Source organism: Hipposideros armiger, unplaced genomic scaffold (genome assembly GCF_001890085.2).
Source record: "Hipposideros armiger isolate ML-2016 unplaced genomic scaffold, ASM189008v1 scaffold_117, whole genome shotgun sequence".
NCBI lineage: Eukaryota > Metazoa > Chordata > Mammalia > Chiroptera > Hipposideridae > Hipposideros > Hipposideros armiger.
In genome coordinates this window covers 3,190,606-3,214,432 of record NW_017731467.1, presented here as the reverse complement: position 1 = coordinate 3,214,432, position 23,827 = coordinate 3,190,606, and positions in this window count along the sequence as shown.

The window sequence follows — 23,827 nt, the reverse complement described above, 5'->3', positions numbered from 1 at the left end:
CTTGGCTTTTCTGCTAACTTCCTTATTTCATTTGGCTTACAACATTAAGCATGTTAATAACCGGGGCACTTTTGGAAGTCATTTGACCAAGCCAGCCTTCAGAACCCTGGAGTCCAAGCAAAACTGCACAGTAAATCTACTGTAGTAATTTGGAATACGCATTACAAATACAAAAGGAATCTACACTTTGTCTCTAAAAATCCTCTTAGAATCATTGGAAAGGAGGATACAATTTATGGTGCACAATCCTATGCTCATGGAATTTTGGCTGACCATCAAAATACCTTTTGATACCACAAATGTTTTATCTAAACTTTAAAAAGTTCTGCACTTGACCAAAAAGGTTTCCAAGAGTGATAATGCCAAAACCTGTTGCATGGTCAAGCATTGGATTTGGAGTCCTGCATCACTCACTAGGTTATCACCTAAGGAAAATGATACATTCTGCAACCCGAGAATCATGACCACACAAATGTCTGATATCTTGGGTGTTAAATCTGACTCGCAATTAAAGAGAGTAAACAAAGACGTGTAAATACTAGATAGTATTTTTCAACCCGAGATGTTCAAACAAAAATCTTTTAAAAGGGCAAATAAGCTATTAAAGTTGCTGAAAAATGTACTCTTTGCAACTCAGCACTGCTTTATTCATTCCTTTGGAAGCTTGACTGTGGTGGAAACAGGATTTTTAAAAAATAATGTTCAATAATGCAAATGTGGTAATTTTGTTCAGAAACTGATAAAATGTCTTAATTTTATTAGAACTCATGTCAAAGCATCAAGTTTAATAGAAGGCTATGACACAAGTGCTAAATATACTCCGCAAAGAACAGGGTCACAGAGAGAGCTCTTCATGAGACTATTCCCTTGATTCCTGTATCTCTACAATGTCCAAAAATAGTATTATAAGGTGATTGATATTCATTGAGGTTTTGTTTGTCAACTTTCTTTTCTGCATTAATTTCTAGAATTATCATTATAGAGAATAAGGAGGAGAGGGAAGAGAAGAAGAGATCATTATGACGGTAAATGGCCCATAAAACTCTCCCACTCACACACCCTAATCAACAGATGTAAACACGAAGGACTGCTTTATCCTGAGATGCGAGGCTTTTTTTTTTCTGTTTGTTTCCCTCATCTCACATTCTGTTTTTTGTTTTTTTTTTCGGTTGCGTTGGTGTTTAGTCTACATTTTAGACTAAACAACTTTACAGACTCTATACCTTCCTGAGAGTAAGCACTTCATCCTGTTTTTTGAACTTCTGGTATTCAAAAATCAATAAAAGCAAATATCCAAAGAGACTTAGGAAGTGATTTCCTAAATATCCTTATTAACTATGGTTCAAAATAAACAAACACTAAGGGTTCATTGAGTGAGAGGAAGTGTAGTTGGCATTGAGTTTTAAACTTTCAAACTCTAATTCACTTAAAAAAAAAGGGGGGGTGTGTCATAAATGACCAAATGTACTAGAGTAACATTTGTTCAGAGATTTAATTTTTCTAGAAGATAAAATTTGCTTTTCTAGTTTCCCTTCCATTGTCTTGACAAAATAATGATATGACTTAAGAACATAAAGCTTGCAACTTAATTGCAACAATTTGTTTTCACAGATCTGTTGTTAGATGGAACCCAAGTGTACACTGGGTATTATAAACAATAGTGCCTCTGAGGTCAAAGCTATTGTTAGTTTTATTTCCCAAAATTTTAAGCAGGAAATGCTGTTTCAGTAAAGCTCACTAATTTTCTTTTCCAGTATACTGCTCTTCTCTCATAGCTAAATATATTTTAAAAGTAAAAAAGGCAGAACCAATGAAAATAATGAAATATCCAATCAATGGTGATGCCCTTTTCTAGTTAGCGTGACTGAAAAGAAACCTGGAGCTGTCAAGAGGTACTCCACAGCCATAAACGTTTTCCAGTTTCCAGGTGGGGATGGTAAGCAACCTTTCTCAGACCTTTCTCCTTTCTCTCTGACTATAATGCTTTCTGACTATTTAGGAGTGTGTCTAATTCATTTTCCCAGCTTAGCCAGACTTACCCTGAGTCATTTCCTATTTCCTCTCTTACTGTGAGCAGAGACACATCTCTGTAGAAGCCCGTTAGCCTCAGCGATTATCTCCTTGGACGAGTATCACAGGTCCTGCTCAGTGCAGCCAGGAGGGTGTCTGCTCCTGCCAGGAACAAGCCTTAATGGAGTGGGAATACACAAACAGAGGAGGTAACTCACTAACAAAAGAGCGCCCCTCCCCAGCTTCAAAGTCCCTGAATAACAAACGCAGCACTTATGAGACGTCCTATTAGAAACATTTTTTAAGACTTTCTGATGACATTTTATAAAATAGAAGCCTAGCTTGGTGCCCTTTGTCTACTGTTTAAAAATCTTTATTGTTGAAATTAAAAGAAATTAGAGAAAAAGGTCTGTTCTTTATTAAGGAAATAATTTAGAGTACATCCATTTCTTGACCTTACTACTCATTATACTTCCATTAAGGGCATTATTTTCCACTTGGAATATTGGTCATATTAATGCTCAAGTTTTGCTCAAAAAAAGCATACACCCACGTTTCATGTTTTTTATATTCATACAGAATAAAAATTATTTTATTTTGGCTTATCTTTCCCTAAGCCAATTTTGAAAATAGTCTTTTTTAATGTGTACCCAGACCAAAAAAACATACCTACAAGCCAGGTCATTCCCAAAAAGCCACTCTCTTAGTTGCAGCCATTGAGAGTTTGTGATTTCCGATTTTCTTTTATTTATTTATTTTTTTAAATCTGTCAATGAAGTGACTGATACCAATGAAAAAATATGAACACATCAAGTGATTATTAAATACACTTAAAATAATATGATTTTTGTTTTGTTGTGATTTTTTAACGGGCAATCAGTTCAGAAGTGAAAAATTATATATTTTTTCAAAAGAAATCAAGAGAGCACATATGGGAGGAGGGCTCTCTCATTGATTATAATCAGGTTAAGGATTTTATAGGATCGTTCCACCCCAGACAATCAGGACAATAGATACTAATATAAAAAATATCACCATTTGATCACCTAAAACTTCACACATGTAAATAAAGCAAACCATTAACCTAATATGCCCAGATAGCTCCCTGTCTTGCATGGAGTAACGCATGTATTGCCCTGAAACAGAGATCAGCACTATACAGACTTTCTGAAGAAACATACACATAGGACAAAGAGGTAGCCTGTAACAGCTACAGCTTCTCTCTTAATATCTGCTTGTCCACTCCCCAGATAACAAGAACAATAACAAAAACAGCTCACAAAACATAAAATTAAAGTTATTTGTGTGTTTTGCAAACACAGCTTCAGGAAATGGTTCCCTTTCCAATTGCATTTCCAGTTATGACTCACAATGGTGACTGGTTTTATTCAGGGCCATTCAGAGGTCCCAGTTCTGCTTTCAGCCCTGTGGGAGGGTGGTCCTTTCTGCCCACCTGGCTGAAGTGTGTCATGTCATGTCATTTCATGTTATGTCACATGACTTGCTTTGACCAATGCAAGGTGAGCACAAAGGACACGTGTCACTTCTCAGGAGAAGTTTTAAGATCTGCATTCTCTTTGCCCTGGAAAGCTTATGCCAGATGGAGCCATTGGCTGTGACTCCTGAGTGGCACAATGAATGGTGCTTCCCCTCTGTCAATCCACAGGGAACTTGGAGCCTGAGGGAGAGATAAACTTGTGTGGTGTTAATCCACTGAGATCTTAGGAGTTTGTTTTTTAATGCAACCTAGCTTAGTGTACCCTACCATGCCATTTCATGGAGAAAGGTGAGCACCCTAAGGAGACAGCAAAGTTAGCCAACATAACAGGTTCATTCAAAATAACATAAGTACCCCTACAAATCTAGAAAAGTGCATTTGTTCTTCCATTTTAAAATCCAAGCCTTGTGTACTGTAAAAGATACATTGCCTTATATTTAAAAGATGGCTATTCTTTAATTATAGTAAGGTTTTCAGCAGTCATAGGGGTTCAAAATAGTAGTTACTAGTAACATTTAATTTGCATAGCACCCTAAAACAGTTTAAATTCATGTTTTATGTTAATTTCATTACGATTGAGGGAGGTCTGATTAGAAGTATCTCAGTTTTATCAAGCATGTTGTACAGGAAATAATATGATAATTCCTATGTCAATACTAATTGAAATGCACTTCAAAAAATAGCAGAGTAAGTGAAAATATTAGACTTAAATGTTTAAAAGGAAATTAAATACTGTCTCTATTGAAGAGAAATGGTTTTATTCTAGATGCTCAAATGCATTATCTGTAAGGAAAAAAAATAGCTGCGTGTTAGACTACTTGTCAGAATCCTAGAAGTGTCTCAGAGAAATCATTTGGAAGTTAAAGAGCATTAGCTCAAAGTCTCAGTGTACACTCACGAGAGATGACAGCATTGCAAATCCCTCTGAATGATGTGGCTTCAGAGTGCCTCTCAGGAAAGTAAAATCACAGAAGAGTCTCCAAATGCTACCTCCTATGAACCACCAGATATTACAGTGTCATGAAGTAACACAGAGCATTCTACAAAGCTAGTCGAACAACACTTCTCAGACGGTTCCAGGCAACTTAATTAAGGGAGAAATGTGTGAACTCGAGGAAATACTCGGATGCAGAGTCATCCATACTATTTAAAAATTCAATAGAGGAAAGAATTACATATTCTTTTGGCAGATATTAGTCCTATACAAATGTGTATGTGCCTGCACACAATCACATACATGTGCTCTACAAAACAGTTGACCATTATTTGACAAATACTTATTGAGGACTTACTGTGTAAAAGTTTTAAGACTTCCCAGCATGGACAATACAAAGATGTTTCATAAAACACCCCGTGGTATCCAAACTTTACAACCTATGACAAGTAGTCAAAGTCTCAGAGGCACTCTGCAACCCAGCCCATGCTTTGATTATTGTAAAGACTTAAAAAATTCTTAGTTGAATGAATAAACAATGGCTGAGAATGAAACCCTTATTTTTATTATTTTTTACATAAACTTCAATTTCTGAAACCTTGCCCTTCTTCATTTGGAATATTCACAAAGCCCCTGCAATATAGATTCTCTCTCCCCCACAGCATGATATATTTGTCAGAGAAATATTGTGACAATATAATAATCATGATACTGCAACCTAAAGCATTAAACAATGCCCTATATAATAGAAGGGTAAACAGCTGAGTTAGAAACAGTCAAGAGGGAAAGGGAGTTAAGAGGATCATAATTCCAAGCAAGAACATTGAGATAAGATATCCTATAAGGTTTTGGGTTAGCTCATTTTGTTGTTAATGTGAAAGAGTGATGACAAATGTTTGGTAGTTCAGTCTTCAACTTGTACAGTCTTTCTATACCTAAAACTTATTACAATAAGGAAAGTAACATTTATCAAGGTTCAACCATATAGCAGATGGCATGTGTATGGACATATGCATGTATATTTATGTATTTTTTTCTCATTCATTCCTAACACCAGCCTTATGAAAATAAAGTACACTGTCAGGATGTTTTAGGTTGTAAATAACCAACTAACAAGCAAAACCTACTCAAACTGGCATAAAGGCTTATTACCTCACATATCAAGGAGGCTTCATTGGTTGATGCAGTTCAAAATCTAAGTTTTTGCAAGTTGTTCAGAATCTAAGTCCTCAAAAACTTAGATTCTGTTAAAATTTTCTTTGAGCCATACTTAGTATATCAGCTTTGTCTTCATGGTTTCAGAAGCTACTCCTGTTGTCTGTCGTTCCAGGAAGGCACAAAACTTCCAACTGAAAGGATAGGTGTCGCTTCATGAGCATCTTTCGTCAGCAGGAAAATCTCTCCCAGAAAGCACACAGCTCATCGCCCCTCCTTCCACATCTCATTACCTACCTCGGGTCACACACCCGTCCCCTAAACCTTTCACTGGCAAAGCAATCGGTTTAGAATGCTGTAAATTAGCAGGGGTCCAACTCCTCCCCTCTGAGTACATGGCCACCTAGGAAACAGTGAACACAGCGCCTTCAAAATTAGAAATTAACCAACAGAGCACAAGGAGGACATAAGGGCAAAAAACCAAGAGCATCTGCTATAGACATAGAGTCCTTTTCATGCACAGGCAATCCTATTATTCACAGATTGCTTTTTTTGCAAATTTTCCTACTCACTAAAATTTTTTGCAATCCCAAAATCAATACTCACAGCACTTTTGTGGTCATTCACAGACATGTGTGGAGTAGTGAAAATTTTGAGTCACCAATACAAGCACTTTCCTCACTGAGGTCAAACAAGGTGAAAGTCTGCCTTCTCCTTTCAGCTCTCACACAAGTGCTCTTTTCCCAGACTATATAGTGCCATGTTTTTGTGCATTTTGTGCTTTTTGTTGGTTATTTCACTATCTAAAATGGCCCCACAAATAGTGCTGAAATACTATCTAGCGTCTAATGCAAGAAGGTTGAGATATTTCTTATGGAGAAAATATATGTATTTGATAAGCTTCATTTAGGCATGAGTTATAGTGCCATTGGCCATGAGTTCAATGTTACAGATCATCTATATATAGTAATACAGTAATACCTTGGTTTGCGAGCATAATTCATTCCAGAAACAAACTACTCATATTGCAAGACATCGCTCGTTTACCACGTTAAAATGTATTAGGAGTGTTTGCTTATCTTGCGGAACACTCCCAAACCAAGGTACTCGCAATCCAAGGTTTTACTATATATGTTAAGGTATCATTAAATAGAAATACACATAAAACAAGGTTATAAATTGACCTGTTGATGAAAATATCGTGACCAGAGGCTTACAGGTATCTAATCCTAGTTCCCTTCACAGCAGTGGTTCAGTATTCGCTAATTCATGTTCACAACAACTTTACAGAACATAACTACCACAAATAATAAGAACTTACTATGTAATGAAACTAAGAGGTAACTAAGCCCAGCCACATAGCCAGGAGTAACAGGCCAGGCTTCAAGTCCAATGTTATCAACAGTGTTAAGGAATTTAGACTTTATCTTGAGAGCAACGGGAAGACAATGAAAGGGAAAAACATGAACAGATGAGCATTTCTGGAACATCATTCTGTACAATTTAGAAAACAGATTAGAAAGAAGGAAGAGTGTACTTAGGGAGAGCAGGTAAGAGAGCTATTGTAGTAATCCAGGTAAGAAGTGATGATAGGGAGGTGAGAGTGCAGTGGGAAGCCATGCACTGGGTATAAATTGTCTTCCTCTGAACCAACAGAAAATAGAACCACACAATGATGTCAATTCTAGTCATCAAGAGAGGATTTAAAAGGAATATAGTAAAAAAGGAACAGTGAAGTTTGAGAGGGAAAAGAGTGCAGGATAGAGATAAAAGGGAGAGAATGATTCAACTTCAAAATATTGTTTGGTACCAGCTATGCCTGGCCCAATTTCAAAAGCTCTTCTGAAAATCTTAGCAGCAACCTAGTTCACAGCTTCTATTAATATTAGAACATCAAATTTGATAAGTGGAAGATGGAATTCATAAGTATTCTGAGGTGTATCGAATAGGGAGTTGACCAGTCATTTGTGATTTTACACATCTCTTGGTTGAAACAGAGTTATAAATATAGAGCTGAGCTTTGGGATACATCAAATAAATGTATGGCTCTCCCTGGCGGACTTTCTGTCCCCAAAGTAATGATTCAACATATTTATAACAGTTGACTTATAAATATGATCATCCCATCTGTGATCAATATTAACACTTTCCAGATGTGGTAATTAAAGTAAATATACATCCCCAATCCCCAAAACCCTTTAGAACTATTGCACATTTGAATGTAGGTAAGTAAAATAAAAATTATGATTCTTAATTTTTACTATGATGTCCCATTTCAGTTGAAACATTTTGGAATTTGAAATCTGTACCAAATCTCCATGGAATTATATGAAAGAAGTAAAGGGAAGGGAGAGAAAGAGATATGTCCATGTTAGAGAATGATGAACTTTAGAATATTGGAGCATGTTAAATCCTTCTACCAAGTATCAATGCTCAGTGCATTGTCATTCCTCCTTCTTATCACATGTGAACAATCTCAATTATCTCATAAGAATATTATAACATATTGTGCTGAACACTATCCAAAACATTAATGCTAATATGTGGTCACAGCAAGCCTTTACATGCCGTGCATTTGAACCATGTGCTAGATATATTACATAAATGATAAGCCCACGCTTGGAAAGCCCACCTTAACATAATCCTTTAAATTGTCCTTCGAAACCCTTAGCGTTTCAGCAGCTTCATTAAAACCTTTCAGATAATACTATCAGTTAGGAAGATGATTAATAGAATTAGAAAATAGAGATCATTTTAGAACATCTTGAAAGTAAAGAGATAGATACTCAGTAAGCATGTACTCAACTTGGTTCTTCCAACTGTTGACTATTCTGTACATGGTTGTGCTCAGTGTCTCATAACTAGAATATAAAGTTTTTCATATTGTATTTATCAAGGTAAATGCTAGCTGCTATAATAGATAAGTCCCAACTTCTCTGTGGCTTCAAACAATAAAAGTTAATTTTCACAGCAGAATCAGCCAGGGTGTTCTTGGTTGGGCATCCTTCCACATGGTCACTCAGGGCCAATGCTTGTTCCATCTTCATTAAAGCTCTGCCCTCTTGTAGGTCCTGGGATCCCTCATCATTCCACTGACGACAATGAAGAAGACTATGACTAAGGGCCACCTGTTTCTTAATCACAGCGGTCTAGAAGGCACTTTTCTTCATATTCCATCAGTAAGAACTAATCACATAGCCCTGCCTACAGATGGAAAGGAGCTGGGAAATACAGTCGCAGCCAGGCAACTGCTGCCCAGCATCATCTCTACACTGGATGGGGCCCATAGATTGCTCAGCTAGGTGTCTCTGCCACACATGTTATTTGTTTTTGTCAACATCCTTTGCCTTTAAAGATCTAAAATTGGTTCCAGAGGGAGTCAAATCATCACACATATTCCATACGCAATGAATCTTTTTTGTTATAGAACAGAAATATCGGTTATGCCTCTTCATTAATACTACAGTAGACTTTAATTGCATCTGGATGTTTATATCAAATAGGGATGATAATAATAATAATAATAATAAATAATTAAAACTGGGATGAGAAAATTTTCAGCACACTCAAAGAATATTCATTCTTTCCTATTCCAGTCTTTACTTTTCCTGAAAGTTTTAATTTTATGATGAGATGTACTTCCCCATTTTCTAAACAGAAATTATAGAAATGTTAGGTACTGCTGGAAGAGTCTTTAATCTATCAGTGCATCAGCATTTTGTAGGCTGAGGTCCAGTGTGACAATGACCCTGTTTTACATTGTTTCAAATCTTACCAAATTGCTAACTGAGATTCATAATGACACACCCAGGATCCACTGATCGAAACATTATCAGTTGCTCTGAATATAAAGTTATATTCCTTTTTTCCCCACTCCTAGAGAGATTATTCATGAGTCAAGGAAATTGAGTGCCTATAATTTGATTTCAAATAAATGGGGCAGTAAATATAAGAATGTTTGTGTGAACTATAAATATAAAAATTACCTTGAAATCATCCCATAGATATTTTAAGTAAAGGGGAAAAAAAGGATCTCATTTAAGATAAGGTAGAGAATTCACAGAGGCATGGCAGAAAGGAAATAATACGCCATTGGGCTTAAAAAAAATCATGCTGCACTTCAGCAATGAGATCAGAAAAGAAGAAATAATGCAAAAACATTGATGACCAGACTGCCATGATTAATAAAGGATGTTCTTGCTTCTAAAGGCTAATTAACTGACACTGCAATAATTCTTTTAAAAGCATGGTGATGATGCCATGAAGGGGACATTTCTTATGAGTATTTGCAGTAGACAGCTGTTATATGACATCAGGTAAGGACTCTAGGGCAACTCTAGGGATACTGATGGGCAGACAACATAAAGTGGAAGGAATATGAAATAAAATGTCTTCTATCCCAGCATGGAGGTTTATCTGTAGTTCAAATGGAGCTCAGATTTATCAGAAAACAGGAGTCAACATTAAACTACAATTTTCCCTCCTTCACATTTTCCTGAAATTATTTCAAGCCTTAATTAGAAAATCTGGAAAAAGAAGTTTCTGTAGAATAATGAAATTCTTCCTCCCTGGTCTGCTCCTTTCAATGGGGCCACCCCAAAGTATAAGTCTCATAGAATTCCTGGCTAGTGTACAAAACACATTGAATAGAATACTTTTGGGTTTAAAATGGCATTTATTGGATGTCAAGATAACCTTTCTTTAACAGCACAGTTTGGCATGCATTTTGTTTTAATTTAAAATGAGTTAAAATTAATTTTGTCTTAAAATTTTCATGCCCCTTTCTGGGATGATTGCAGTTACCCTGGAGGGTGATGAAACTGGAGTTGGGAATCAGAGCTTTAGTCTTTAGAGAGCAAGAAGCAATTTCCATAATTTCAAAATCATTTCATTAGTGGGTAGATATGGTCTGAATTTTCAAATCTAGGGAGCTGACCATATGCTCCCTCTCCTCTGAAAATAATAATGGCAAATTGCCACCATCTGACACAGAAAGAATTGGAGATGTATAGTAACAAGAAATTATAAATATGAATATAAGGCTATTTTGTTATGCATATCACTTAATATAAATGTACGGCCTCTGTGTTAATTGCAAAGCTTTTTCCCCCTAAAGTTATAGAGTGATGTACCCTATTTTGGAGTTACCAACAGGTCAGCCAGAAGCTGAGTGCAATCAGGAAGAAATGACTGAGAAAGAAAAATGCATTGCAAAATAAGCACTAGAATCCACTGGAAAGAGTTGCTCCACAAGACAGCGGCATTACCTGTGATTTTTATTTTGTGAGTCGTTAATAGGACATCAGGTTCCAGTGGTGGCAATATTCATGGAGGACCAGATTCACTCCCCAGGTTCAAACTAACAGCACAGTCTTACAGATTTCTAGAGAAAGATATATTATGACGCATTTTTGCAACAAAAAACATAGAAAAAACATGTCACGACTTTTCCGACAACCCAATATAATGCTGTCAAAATCACAGCATATTGTTAAATCATGTGTTAACATAAGATCCAGAAGTCATAATAAAATTTTTTAAAACTGTAATCTTGCAATGGAAATATTATTTCTAAAAAACACATTGTTTTCCAAAACAAAATATGCTCCCTATTTAGCATTTTGGTATTAAGCCATGTTAAAAAGCATTCTTGCATGGAATTCATGGAATTCAAAGCAACTTTCACACCTGATCTGAAAGCTCATGGCCTCCCTTGGAGTTCAGAAAGGTAGAATTTTATTCCTTTTACTCTTTTATAAAGAAGGAGGCAGTGAGCAGACATATTGTGTGTATTATCCAAAGCACAAGGAAGAAAAGTGGCAGACCCAGGAATCTAAGGACCAGCTCTGTCATTGAAAGGGGCTGTCTAGCATACATGTGGTCTAATACACATTTTCACCTTCTGACATGTCCAGAACCGGCTTAGCCCAGGCAAACAGAATGCTAATTCATTCTTACATTTGCAAGGTAATAAGCCTAAACTGAATTAAAAGGCGTATCATGCCATGGCCTTGGGAAACGACATCCTCTCCCATTATCATTACAGAGAGAGACAAAACCATATCAAAGTCAGCTATACAGTTAAAAGGGAATATGAAATAAAAAGGAAGTGGCCACTCGACACCTACACGATCAATATCACCACGGCACAGTGCGCTCAGATAAATGGTAAAACAGAATCTGGTTCTGTAGTGCGAACCAGAAGCAACAGCATGGTTGTAAATCGAGCAACCTTATCTACTTCTTCAGCAGCAAAGACTTTTATTTCCAAAGTTAATATATCTGCAGTGCCAGGGAAAACAATTCTAGAGAATTCTGTGAAACATTCCAAAACCTTGAAGACTCTTTCAAGTCCTGGTCAATCCAATTAAATTCATGACACTAAGGCATAATTCTGCAAAAGAAAACTTGGAAAAGGAAAGGCCAGTCAAACATAACAAAGTCATCTGTCCTCTCAAAGACATCCACTCTTTCAAAGCCATCAGCTGTCATTGAGCAAGATTGTAAGAACGACGCTCTTGTACCAGGAAGCATGTGAGGAAATGGCCATGGAGGGCAGCCATATAAACTTGTGAAGAGGGTCCTGGAAGGAAACCTAAGGTATTATAAAAGTTAATACCAATAGCAGTGAAGTTATACACAAGAAGAGGGGTAGAAAGCCCCGAAAGCTATGGTATGCAAATGCAGAAAATTCAGAGCAAAAGAACGTACATCCTATAAGAGATGAAGTAGTTTCTTCTTCAACATGCAATTTTCTTTCTGAAACTAATCTTGTACAGGAGGATGAATTAGGGGAAAAGAGTTGTCGAGGCAGAAAACGCAAAAGGAAGATAAACACACAAAATCTGGACTCCAATCTCATAGTTCCTACAAGTGTTCAAAATGCTAAGGAGAAGTAACTGAAAAAAGACAGATGATCCTAGGAATGAGAAAAAGAGTCCGAGGAACTCAAATGCTCTGAGCCCCACATGAGAACCAGAAACCAAGGTCGAAGGACAGCTTTCAGTGACGAGGATGACTCTGAAGAGGAGCAAAGGCAGCTGCAGTCTGAAGATGCCTATTTGATTTTGGAACTTCTAGCAGAGGACGAGTCCGAAAGTTGACTGAAACAGTAAAAGCTAATTTAATGGGAACCTGAAGTATCATGTTATAAATGGCAGTCTCATACCAGATTAGCAGTGCCTTTCTTTTTTGTACATATTGATTGGACCTTTGTTTACTGTTATGTGGATACTTTCTGTGTTAGTTTTGATGCATAATTCTTCGCATCATTTTATATGAACTAGAACACATGTGTGCGAATTTCTGTCCCTGCAATGTAGTAACTACAAAGTTATTTTTAAATAAATAGAAAATTTGTTATTAAAAAAAAAAACACCAGGAAGTGGCCAAGTGGTGCTGGTGACAGCTGTCTGAAATGGGAACATGAGCAGAGTCTAAATAACAGAACTTTCTTAGTTGATTCTTGAAAGCACAAACTAAAAAAAAAAAAAATCATACACCCACTGTCACACTGTAATGCTAAATCTTAAATTCACATTCCTACACACTCAGTTTAGCTTTAGAAGGTATAATGGTGAGCCTCTCACAGGCAGAGTAGGTTAAGGACCAAATCCAAATGTCTTTGAGGACAGCGGAGACAGTCACTTATATGGCCTAGCTTGAGATGAGCTGAAAGCTCACATCTCTTCACACCTGGCATGGGACCTGACATTTCCTCCAGGAAAGCCATTTCTGAGGACTCAGGCTCAAATGTAACATGTGACGATGGAAGGATACTTTTAATCAAAATGTACTCATTAATACAATACTTGGTCGGGATATCTGGGAGAGAATCTGGCATTGTAGAAAGCACAGAAGGGAAACAGGAAGGAGAAGTCCAGAGACATGTACTGCACCTAGAAAGGGTGGGAGCCCTGCCACAGGGAATCCCAGCAAATTGCTCTATTTGGTTGAAAGGGTGTCAATTTATGAAGCCAGGAGAGCAGCCTGCGAGGTGGTATAATAATAAATTTGAAACACCTGAAAGGGCTTCAAGGCAAGTAGTTAGTCTAACTATATGCAATTGGTTACCTGTCTAAAATCTTTCCGAGTTCCTCCCTTCCCCTCCACATGCCCTTGGCAAAGTCATCACCCATCTGGAGCCCACCCGACACCATCTCCTACCTTTCTCCTCTACACAATTCTCCCTCCCTACACTCATATACCTACAGTACAGCAGCACTAAATCTTATGGATATACCATATTTTCTTATCTTTGGAACCTTTCACCGATAGCTCCTTCTGCCTGAAATTCATGTGCCCAGAACAATATGCATTTGGCAGTTCATACTGATTGTTCAAGACACCACTCAAAGAATTCCTCCAGAAAGCCATCACCCAGGCTCACTAATGCTCTCCTTTTATATATTCCAAGTTCCAGTGTACATAAACAAATCTTAGTTAGAGCTTTATCATACAGAGTTCTTCAGAAAATTAGACAAAAACAGTTGCAGGCCTGTAACACTCCTTATCACTGCAGCAATTGACTTACATAGCTCAAAGTGCACAAAAAAGAACCCAAGAAGGGTTCTGGAAAAAACAATGCAACAACCCATAATTCAGATAATTAAGTAGAAGAGTTCAGCCTTACAAACAGAATCCAAATGCTTGCAAAGGATCCATGTGCAAGTGAGAGCCTTCTTTTGTTCTTAGTCTATTTCCAGAATACTCAGTCTTGAGTTGTTAAAGGAATGAAGAACAGATAAAGGAAAAGGGGCTTTTTAATCTTTCACATACTGGCCCTAGTGACAACAGAAAGCAAAATGAAACATGTAGCTTAATGTTGGGAAAAACATAAGGTTTCACACTCATGGTGCAAATTCTTTCTTCCTGAGAAGAGTATATTCAGCCCACTAGTTCCTCAAAAAAAGGAGGAGGGCATTATGTTGACCTTTGAGTTGAAAATATCAGCTTGAAGCTAGGCCTCTAACTTGACAATAAATAAACCAAGAGTCAAGAGCAAATAGAAATTCACTTTGAAAATAATTAGCTGGAACAGCTAGACTATCAAAGTGACCCTTTCTTCAGGAACAAATCTGAGAAAAATATAAAATACTGTAAATTGCTTCATTGGGCTTTTGATTCTCTAGTTAAGTGTGTGGTTTTTTTACTTCAATTTGTTATGATTTTATGATGTTAGCCTGTTTTTTCTATACTTTGTAGAGTATACTATATACCTAGGAAAAGACTGTGTCGATTGGTGGATAATGATAATTCATTATAATTGATTCTGATTATAGAGAATAATGTAGAGAAGGAAAGTAGAGACACAATGACCTAAGCTTTTATTTCTGGACTGAATGTGACCATGCACATTAATTTAACTAGATTCCTAGTTAGCTTGTTTTCAAAGTATAAAATAAGAGGTCATATGCTATAACCAACCATTGAAATAAAATTGTCAGGTGAAGGTGTAAAAAGACTCATTACTGATGGTTGCAACATTTGAAATCCACATGTAAAGTGTTAATAGATTCTTCAATGAAATGTTTCTCCTCTTGACTGACAGTACATGGAACTACCCATGTGTATGAGAATTCAAAGCTTCCTAAAATTTTGTTATGAAGGCCAGTGAGGAGCGTGAGCTACTGGATGACCTTCACCCACTGGAGACTCTGAATATCTCTACTTTTCAAGTAGTTTTCTGTATCTACAGACACCATCCGAGTTGGAATTAATAGCCTGCACATAGCCATGATTTAATCAAAATGTCCTTGGGGCCTAGTCCAGCATTTCAATTTCAGAATTGAAATCCAGTGTCTGCATTTTAAAAATCAAATCCATTCTCTACGGAAATTTTTTACAAAACATCTTGGCACCTGCAATGCTGAAAATAGATCCAGCTCTATTTAAGAGAAAGTAACAGCGAATCGGGGATTTCTGCGATGGCAGTAAAATGCAGTTAAGTGTGGTTGTGCCAGGTTTTAGTCTAGAGACAGGGGTTTTTATAGCACATTATAAACTCCTGAAACCGGAGGTTATTAGAGGATCAGTTCCCTAACTGTGTGGTTCTAGCAGGCTCAGCTCTGCTGCACTCTTTATTCTCCTGCTGGGAGCATATCCATCAGCCTTTTTCAGCCGTTAAGGCCCTTCACTTATTCCAGTGTTCCCGTCATCTTATTCCCTTGCCTCAGCCCCCATGGACCTCAGAGATCTATAGTTCTCTTTGGCCTCTTAACAGGCATAATGGATCACCAGCTGAACTATCATCACATAGCCCTTCTTGCTAGAAAATTATTTCTCTCCTGCTTCAAATGTTCTTTCCTTTCACGTGGCAAATCCCTTTGCTGCTGTTCTTGCTATAGAGTTGCCCATATGCAAAGTGATAAAACGTGGTCCAAAATGCTGACTTGCCTTTTGAAGTTGTCTCTTGAGTACTGGCCCTTTGGTCTTTTTCTAACAGAGAGCGTGTTGGAACACACACACACACACACACACACACACACACACACACACAGAATGTCTAACCTGAAATGATTTGCTCAAGAAAAATAAGTTTTATTACATCTGGTCTCTATTATTTGTGCCCCTAATAAGTTATTATTCACCTATTTGGAAAAATGATCTCTATTTGTCTTATTAGTATTAAGAGTCCTCTCATGTTGAAAAGCACTTTCCTAAATACAATATTCTATTTTAGGAAACAAGAAAGCTATAAAGTTTATGAACAACTACAGAAAAGAATATGCAGCAGCATTCTCAAAGAGAGGCAGTCTCAAACACTTGAGAATATTAGTAATCTTGCTGTACTAAGATCCATATCTGTTCCACACTATTTGCATTAATTCATGATGTTCTGGCCTCCTAAAAAAAAACAATAAAATATGTGCTAGTGGAAACACCACTCACTGGGTTGATGGCTGTAAGACCTAAATCCCGGTCTCTGACCTATGTTGATTCATTGAAGGGCTTTGGGCAAGACACCTAAATTCTTCAGACCTGTTTCCTCATCTGTACTAATTGTGGGTTGCAGCAGGTCACTGTGATCCATTCTAAGTCCAGTACTCTGGGAGGAAATTTAATCTAGCTCTTCCTTTTCTCATTAACCAACTCTATCCTTTCTTTTCCTTATATACTCTTTTCTGTGCCTCCATGCCTGTTCTTTCCTTTACCTTTTGCTCCTCTTTTATGTGTTCCTTTTATCCCATGGTCTTCCTTCTCTCTATTCACAACCCATACATAGTAACAGCCCCACTGGTTCAGCAACAGAATAGCCCTAAGAAGAAAAGTCTCTTAGTTCTCAAATTCGAGGGCCTGGTGACTCCTTACTAGGGTCATAGGTATCAGAATTAACCTAGCCTACAGACTGGCCCCTGACAATTAAGAAAAATCTCATTATAGCAAAAAGATCCCAAGAATACCTTGACCCCCACTCGGTCTTGTCCCAATCCAGTAATATACAATGGGGAGAATAAAAAAGGAATAGTTAACCAATATTTATTGCAAACATGGGAGCAATGTAATTAATCTCCAGGGAAAAATGGCTCTTTCATTTAGGCAAACATCTTGAGGAACATTTTTGGACATGAAAGGTTAGTTCTTCTCAACCCCACACTGAAAAAGCAATTTTAAGTTTCTGTCCCTGAAATAGAAAGGGTAAGGGTTCCAAAAAATTAAGGAAGAGGAGATATAGAAGGAAGCTTAAGGAAAAGAAGGATTTCTAAACACCAATCAATTTTCATAAATATTTAGACCTCATGTTGAATGTGCCCTATTGATTTACTTCTTCACCACCCCTATCTTCTCCTGACATGTTCTAAAGCTACAGTAAAAGTTGGTTCGCATAGGTGATACTTTAGGTAGAAAAGAGAGATGATGTAGGTATGGGGTGAAATAGTAAGAAAGCAGAGCCTCAGGCGATGAGCAGTGATGGTGAGTGGCAGTCAGGCTGCAGCATGCATTCCCCAATGAAAGAGAGTGTGGTTTCTTCCAGCTCGGGCATAGCCATCCCGACCACGTCTAAACATGCTGGGAAGCTTCAGGGTCCCTATGAGTGCACAGCATGGAAGCTGCCATCACTTTACTTAGATATTAAAGCAGAATGGTCCCTGGAGCATGAGGATGAGAGGCCTTTGAGGTGAGAGAGTCACTGATCCATCTCGAACCCATTCCCTTAACCCTGCCAACCATCTTTCCCCAATGCCTCATTTTCTTCTTTTTCTACCGAATACTATTCTCCTGCTCTCCTCAAACGTGAACACATCACCTCAGTAAAGCAGTGCAAGACCCAGTGGTCAAAAGAAGGTCATCTAGCCTCTGGCTTGTCGTGCCCCTCGGCCTACTGTGTGGGTCTCTGGTCATCTCCGCTGCACATCGGCTGGGAAGAAGGCAAGTGGGAGCCATAGCCTTCTGCAGCAGGTGACCTGAAAGCTGTAAAGAGCATTGGGACCAGGTCCCGGTAAAAAGTAGGATTCGGGTGCAAGTGACAGTCATAAATTCTCTCCCTCCATATCCTCTGAAGATTACAAATTAGGACAAATCACTCTCTATCTTCTCCATCTTTCTCTTCCTTGCCTTTTCCTACCTTTTTACGACTCTTGTTCACACACACACACACATAATTATACTAGAAAAATCATATAAAATGAGAATATGAAAATTAGTTTTTATATGTTACTGAATGAAGCTATATATTTTTTATTTCATTTTTTTCAAAAGAAAGCTTTCAATTTTTTATTATGCTTATCGATGTTTACCATAAGATAATTAGAAAATGTAAAAATGGATAAAGAAAAAATAAAGGTCATCGAGATGCAACTAGTCAGATAAAACTGCTGTCCCAGTTTTTTCTAAATATGATTTTAAATATTAGATATGCTATTCATAGTATTTTATGCCATGTTTTTTATAATGTGGATCTATTTTGTTATCAATAGATATCTGGATTCTCATGGCTAAATAGTATTCCACTTTATAAATATACAGAAATCACTTGGCAATCCTGTTTATGAATATTTAGTTCTTTTTCTAATTTTTTCATTAAAAATAATACTGTAATGTTCATCCCTGTGTGATTTACGTGTTTATTCATAATAAAAAATTACTAGATGTGAAACTTTTGATCAAAGGGCATTTTAAAGAATTTTGATATATAATTCCAAATAACTCTCCAACAAAATTAATTAATTTTGACCCCGACAGAATGTGAATGATACAAAAGACACACACACACAAGTCTATCTTGGGCGTCGTTAATTGCTTTAATTTCTGTTAATTTTGTTGTAATGTGAACATATTTTATTACTATTGCATATGAGATTAAACATCCTTTCATGTTAATCAGCCATATGCATGTCTTTTGTAAATTTTTTCCTTACATACTAGCAATATTAGCCCTTTTATTTCATATATTTTGCAAGTATTTTTCCAGTTGACTATTTGTCTATATTGTTTGCCATGGAAAAATTTCTACTTTTCACATACTCCAGTCTAGCAATAGTTTTCTCCATCTCTCTGCCTTTATTACTTAGAAATGCTTTACACAGATCAAGATTATAAAAATACTCACCTACATATTCTTTTATTCTTTTTCATTTTTCTTATTAAAATATTTAATACCTTTGGAATTCAATTAGTGTAAGAAGTAATCTTTTAAAACCAACGGTTAGCGGGTTGTCCCAACAAATTTTTCATCTACCCTTTCCTCCACTATATTGAAATTCCACTTTTATCACATACTGAAGTATGAACCTTACGTGACTATTTCTGGAGCTTCTAGTCTATTGTTAATCTGTATATCCCTACACCACACCATTTCAGTTACTACAGCATTCCATTATATTTTAACACTCAGAAAGCATATCTCCTTTCACTATTCTTTTTTCTCTTTTTAAAAGATTTTATTGGGGAATTGGGGGAGGGGAACAGCACTGGGGAATTGGGGGAAGGGGAACAGACAAGTTGTTGTCCTTTTGTTCTTCAATCTAGTTGTGGAGGACGTCGCTTCACTGGCCCAAGTTGGCACCATAATTGCGCTCTTCCCTGGCAAGGCAGATAGTCACCGGCTTCTGGATGGCTGCTCACGGTGGCTGCTGGCTGCTGGCTACACACGGTAGCCCATGGCAACCCACTGCAGCAGGGGACTGCAGCCTACTCCGGTGGCGGCGACCCACAGCAGCCCAGCTCCAGGTAGAACTGTTGTTCAGCATCTTAGCTGTAGAGGGCAGTGTCACTGGCCCTCACATGTGGGATCCGAACTAGGGCCCTCTGGCATCCCAAGCCAGTTCTTCACCAATGCGCCATTCAGCCGGCCCTTTTTTCTCTTTCTTTTTGGATGTTTTTCTCATATATTTCTTCATCCAAGTTAACTTTAGAATCATTTACACTTTCAAAAATTATCCAGTGCTGTCGTAAAAAAAAAAAAATCACTAAAGTGGAAATCAGATTGAATTGTCTAAAAGAGAAAAATTTTGACATAGTAGAAAGAGCCAAAACCTACATTTGAGATTTGACTCCCAACTAAAGCTGTAAATTTGGCAAGTTTTTTAGCCTCTCAGAACCTCAGATCTTCATCTGCAAAATGGAGCTAATCAAACCTACTTGCAGTAGAAACCTGTCATGCTCTTTGGCCACCTGTCACTGGAACCCCATTCCTAAATTTTGAGAACTCTTCACCTAAAAATTCTTATGAGAGGCACTGCCCCTCTACCAAAAGCTAATAATGCCAGGTATTCACTCTTCCACCTTCTTTTGAAGCTAAGTTCAGTCAGGAGACCTGTCGGGTTGTTGGAAAAGTCATGACGTAATTTTTCTATGTTTTTCATTGCAAAAGTGCATCATGACTTTTCCAATAACCCAACAGATTCTGCCAATGGCGAGCAGGTGCCCCAGGTTGGTAACAGTAGCTGGCGAAACAAGAAAAAGAGTCCATGAGAAAGACTCTCTGGCTGTGCAGGTAATTTAGGCAGTTGCTACAGTAGCAGCAGCAGTAACATCTATGATAGAAATCCAGTGTAAGGAGCAATGATGTCTTCCCTGTACCTGGTTTTCCAGGTGTCCCAGCAACAACCCTTCCTGCTTAAGTCAGACAAAGTTGGTTTCTGTTGTTTGCAACTGAAAATCCTGCCTTCCGCGACCCACCCTAGGCTGTTCAGGCAGTGAAATGAGATGAAGCATGCGTTTCAGCCTTCTCCACACTTGCCCTTTTTTCTGACCCCCTCACTTCCACCCTGATCTGTCCACCAAAATGCTGACCCAGAATGGATGCAGCAGTGAGTTTCCTTCTCCTCTGGTTTCTGGTTGAGTTCAGCCAATAGAAAGCTCCAGCAGGAAATGTGATGGAGGAAGGAGAGTCAGGGGAAGTTGTTGATTCCCCCAGCTCTTTCTCTAAAGACTTACTGTTCACTGACTATCCGTCCTCCACTGAGAAGTCCTGACAGCCAGTTCTCTCTCTCTCTCTCTCTCTCTCTCTCTCTCTCTCTCTCTCTCTCTCTCTCTCTCTCTCTCTCTCTCTCTCTCTCTCTCTCTCTCAGGTCCATCGGTCTCTCAGGCTTAACCATCATGAACACATTCTAATTCTACTTTACTAGCCCTGAGGGAACTCAGCATCCTTTACAGATTTTCTACACATTACCCACACATTTGTTAGTTGCCCTATTATCCTCCCCAAATTTCTTATTTTTCGGATGTTTCCGATTCTTGCTCAGGCCCCAAAAGAGGGCTCCAGAAAACCCTCAGACTGAAAATATCAAATGTATGTCTTTATTCCCATTGCACTGGTGTGGCGATGCAAAAGATGCAAACTGGGATGAGCTGATTTTTATGGACATCTGCAGCTCTCTTGTGTTTTCAAACAAAGGGGTCTTCTGCCAACTAAAACTCGGAACAGAAAATCTAGAAGTATGTCCCTCAAATAGAAGTTTGCCCAGTTCATCATCCTCACTAGACACAAGTGCCAGTTTCTCAAACCTTTTCTCATAACCCACTGAGGCCCACCATAGGTGTCAGCATACATACACATACTCGTACTTACAAATGCCAGCACACCACCTTCACCCGTGGCTGCCCATTCCCTGCTCCTCTAATTTAATGGGTATCAATGCCACTGATCAAGACCCTCCCCCGTCCTCATTCCACTCATTGTGTCAGGGCCGGGATTGAATGGATCACAGCACTTCTGTCAAACTGTGTGTGAATTTTTGCCGACTTTTCAGAGCAACAAAAACTTGCCTTCAACCATTCTGTCCATATCCATATAATAAATGATAGTAGATGTTACTCGGCTGTCCAGCTTTTTTTTTTCTTTGTATCAATATATGAGTGTGAAGTGCAATTAGCCATTGAAATAAAATCGGCAATGAATGCTAATTGCTTCATTCTAGGGGTTTTTGGGTAATGTATTCCCTCAAAGGCTTTCCTCATTACTTTTGAGAAACTGAGAGGTGACTCTACAGTGATCTACAGAAATTCTGAAAAGTACTTAAAGCGTCAAACATTAGCTGGAGCTCTGTATAATTGGATCTGTTCTACACCCCTTGCATATAAGTTTTCTTGATGCAGAGCCCTGAATGCATAAAGAAAGGGGAATGTGGAGGCAAGAGTGGCTTCAATCTGCTTCACTGTCATTTGAATCTTGCGAGTTCTAAATTCTTTTGGCAGCTGATATAACAGAAGAGTTTTTCCTTCAGTGACTACATAATCCCTACTTGGAATGTTTTTCTCACACATTTATGTGAACGTTGCCAGTGGCTACTTCTCTTTAAATTAATTCTCACCCTCGATAATGATTTACAGAAAGTTGATTGGCATGCTGATCATAAACACTTAGAACTACAAAATAGGTATCTTGGCCCCAGAAGGAAAGTGCCTTCTCTAAGTACTCAAAAGTTCAAGAATCAAACACACAGTTTCATTAGATTCTGGAATAAATATTGAAATATTTTTAAATGTCACTCCTTATAATATATTATACTCGGTGCAATTATCAATAATTCCTCCCTATTGCCTCAACAAAAAGAAAACAAAATCACTCTATGAAGACAGAAAAATTTTTTAAATAAAGAAGATGCTTGTTGTGGAGAATACAAAGAAAATAGAAAGCTTTTTTTTTTTTTTGATCATGCAGGTTCTCCACCTAAGAAAAGCTAGATTCTGGTTCCAGCTCACCAACAAACCAACCTGGAAAAGTAACTTGACTTCTTTTGATCTGTCATCTAGATAATGAGAACGCTAGCCTCAATTATCTCAAGGAACCCTCCCAGCATCATTTTTTTATTACTTCCCATAAATATCCAGTAATTTCATCACTGAGAAATCAAACTAGATCCACTCTAACCTCTCCTTACTTTAGCAGTAGGGATTCTTGTAGAACTCACTTTATTTGAAGGTTTACTTCTATTTTTTTTTCTGATAATGATAACACACTTTACATTTGAAAGTCCTGGACAGAAATCAACGCTGACATCAGGTAATGCATGTTTTGCTCTTGTGCCAAGAGTATCTGTCATAGCACAGGTAGAAGACACTTCTTAGTAGATAGCAGTCACCCCGTGATGTACTCTCTCCAGCAGGGAAAGCCTGGGGAAAAAACATCCACGTTTTCTTAAATCTCCTTCTAATCGTAAGATGTTAAACTCAGGGTCCCGCCATCTCTCTTCGCTGCTGCAGAAGTTCACGTAGGTCCTGGCGGAAGGGCTGAGGCAGGAGGCGTGATGTCGGGCCCTGGCCAGAGCTGCCTCCCAGTATTTCACCCTGGAATGCCCCGGGCTGTGGAGGAGACTGCAGAGAGGCTGAAGCGCGCCTGGTCTGCAGCCTGGCACACCAGCGCCACCAGCCATGGACTCAGGTCTTCAGAATCACCAGATGACAGACAGCGCAGTGTGGAGTCATATTCTGGTTTATTCTAGTCCATTTACTTCTGATGAGCTCAGGAGCGAGTGGACTGAATACATTGAAGGTCAGCCAGCACCATGGCAGGGCGAGAGAGAGAAGACAGCTGAACCAACAGCTCCCAGCGCTAGTTCATGGAAATAATAAAATCAGGAAAGATCACTAGTAGTTTGCCGTGAGTGACCTCCAAATACAAACTAATACATATATGTTTCCATTTCTCTCATTTTCAGCCACGATTATTGATAGAATAACTAAAATGAATCTATCAATCCATTAAGCTGCTTTTCTTTTAGAACTCAAACATGCATAGAAGGTTAATCTCTCTCTCTCTCTCTCTCTCTCTCTCTCTCTCTCTCTCT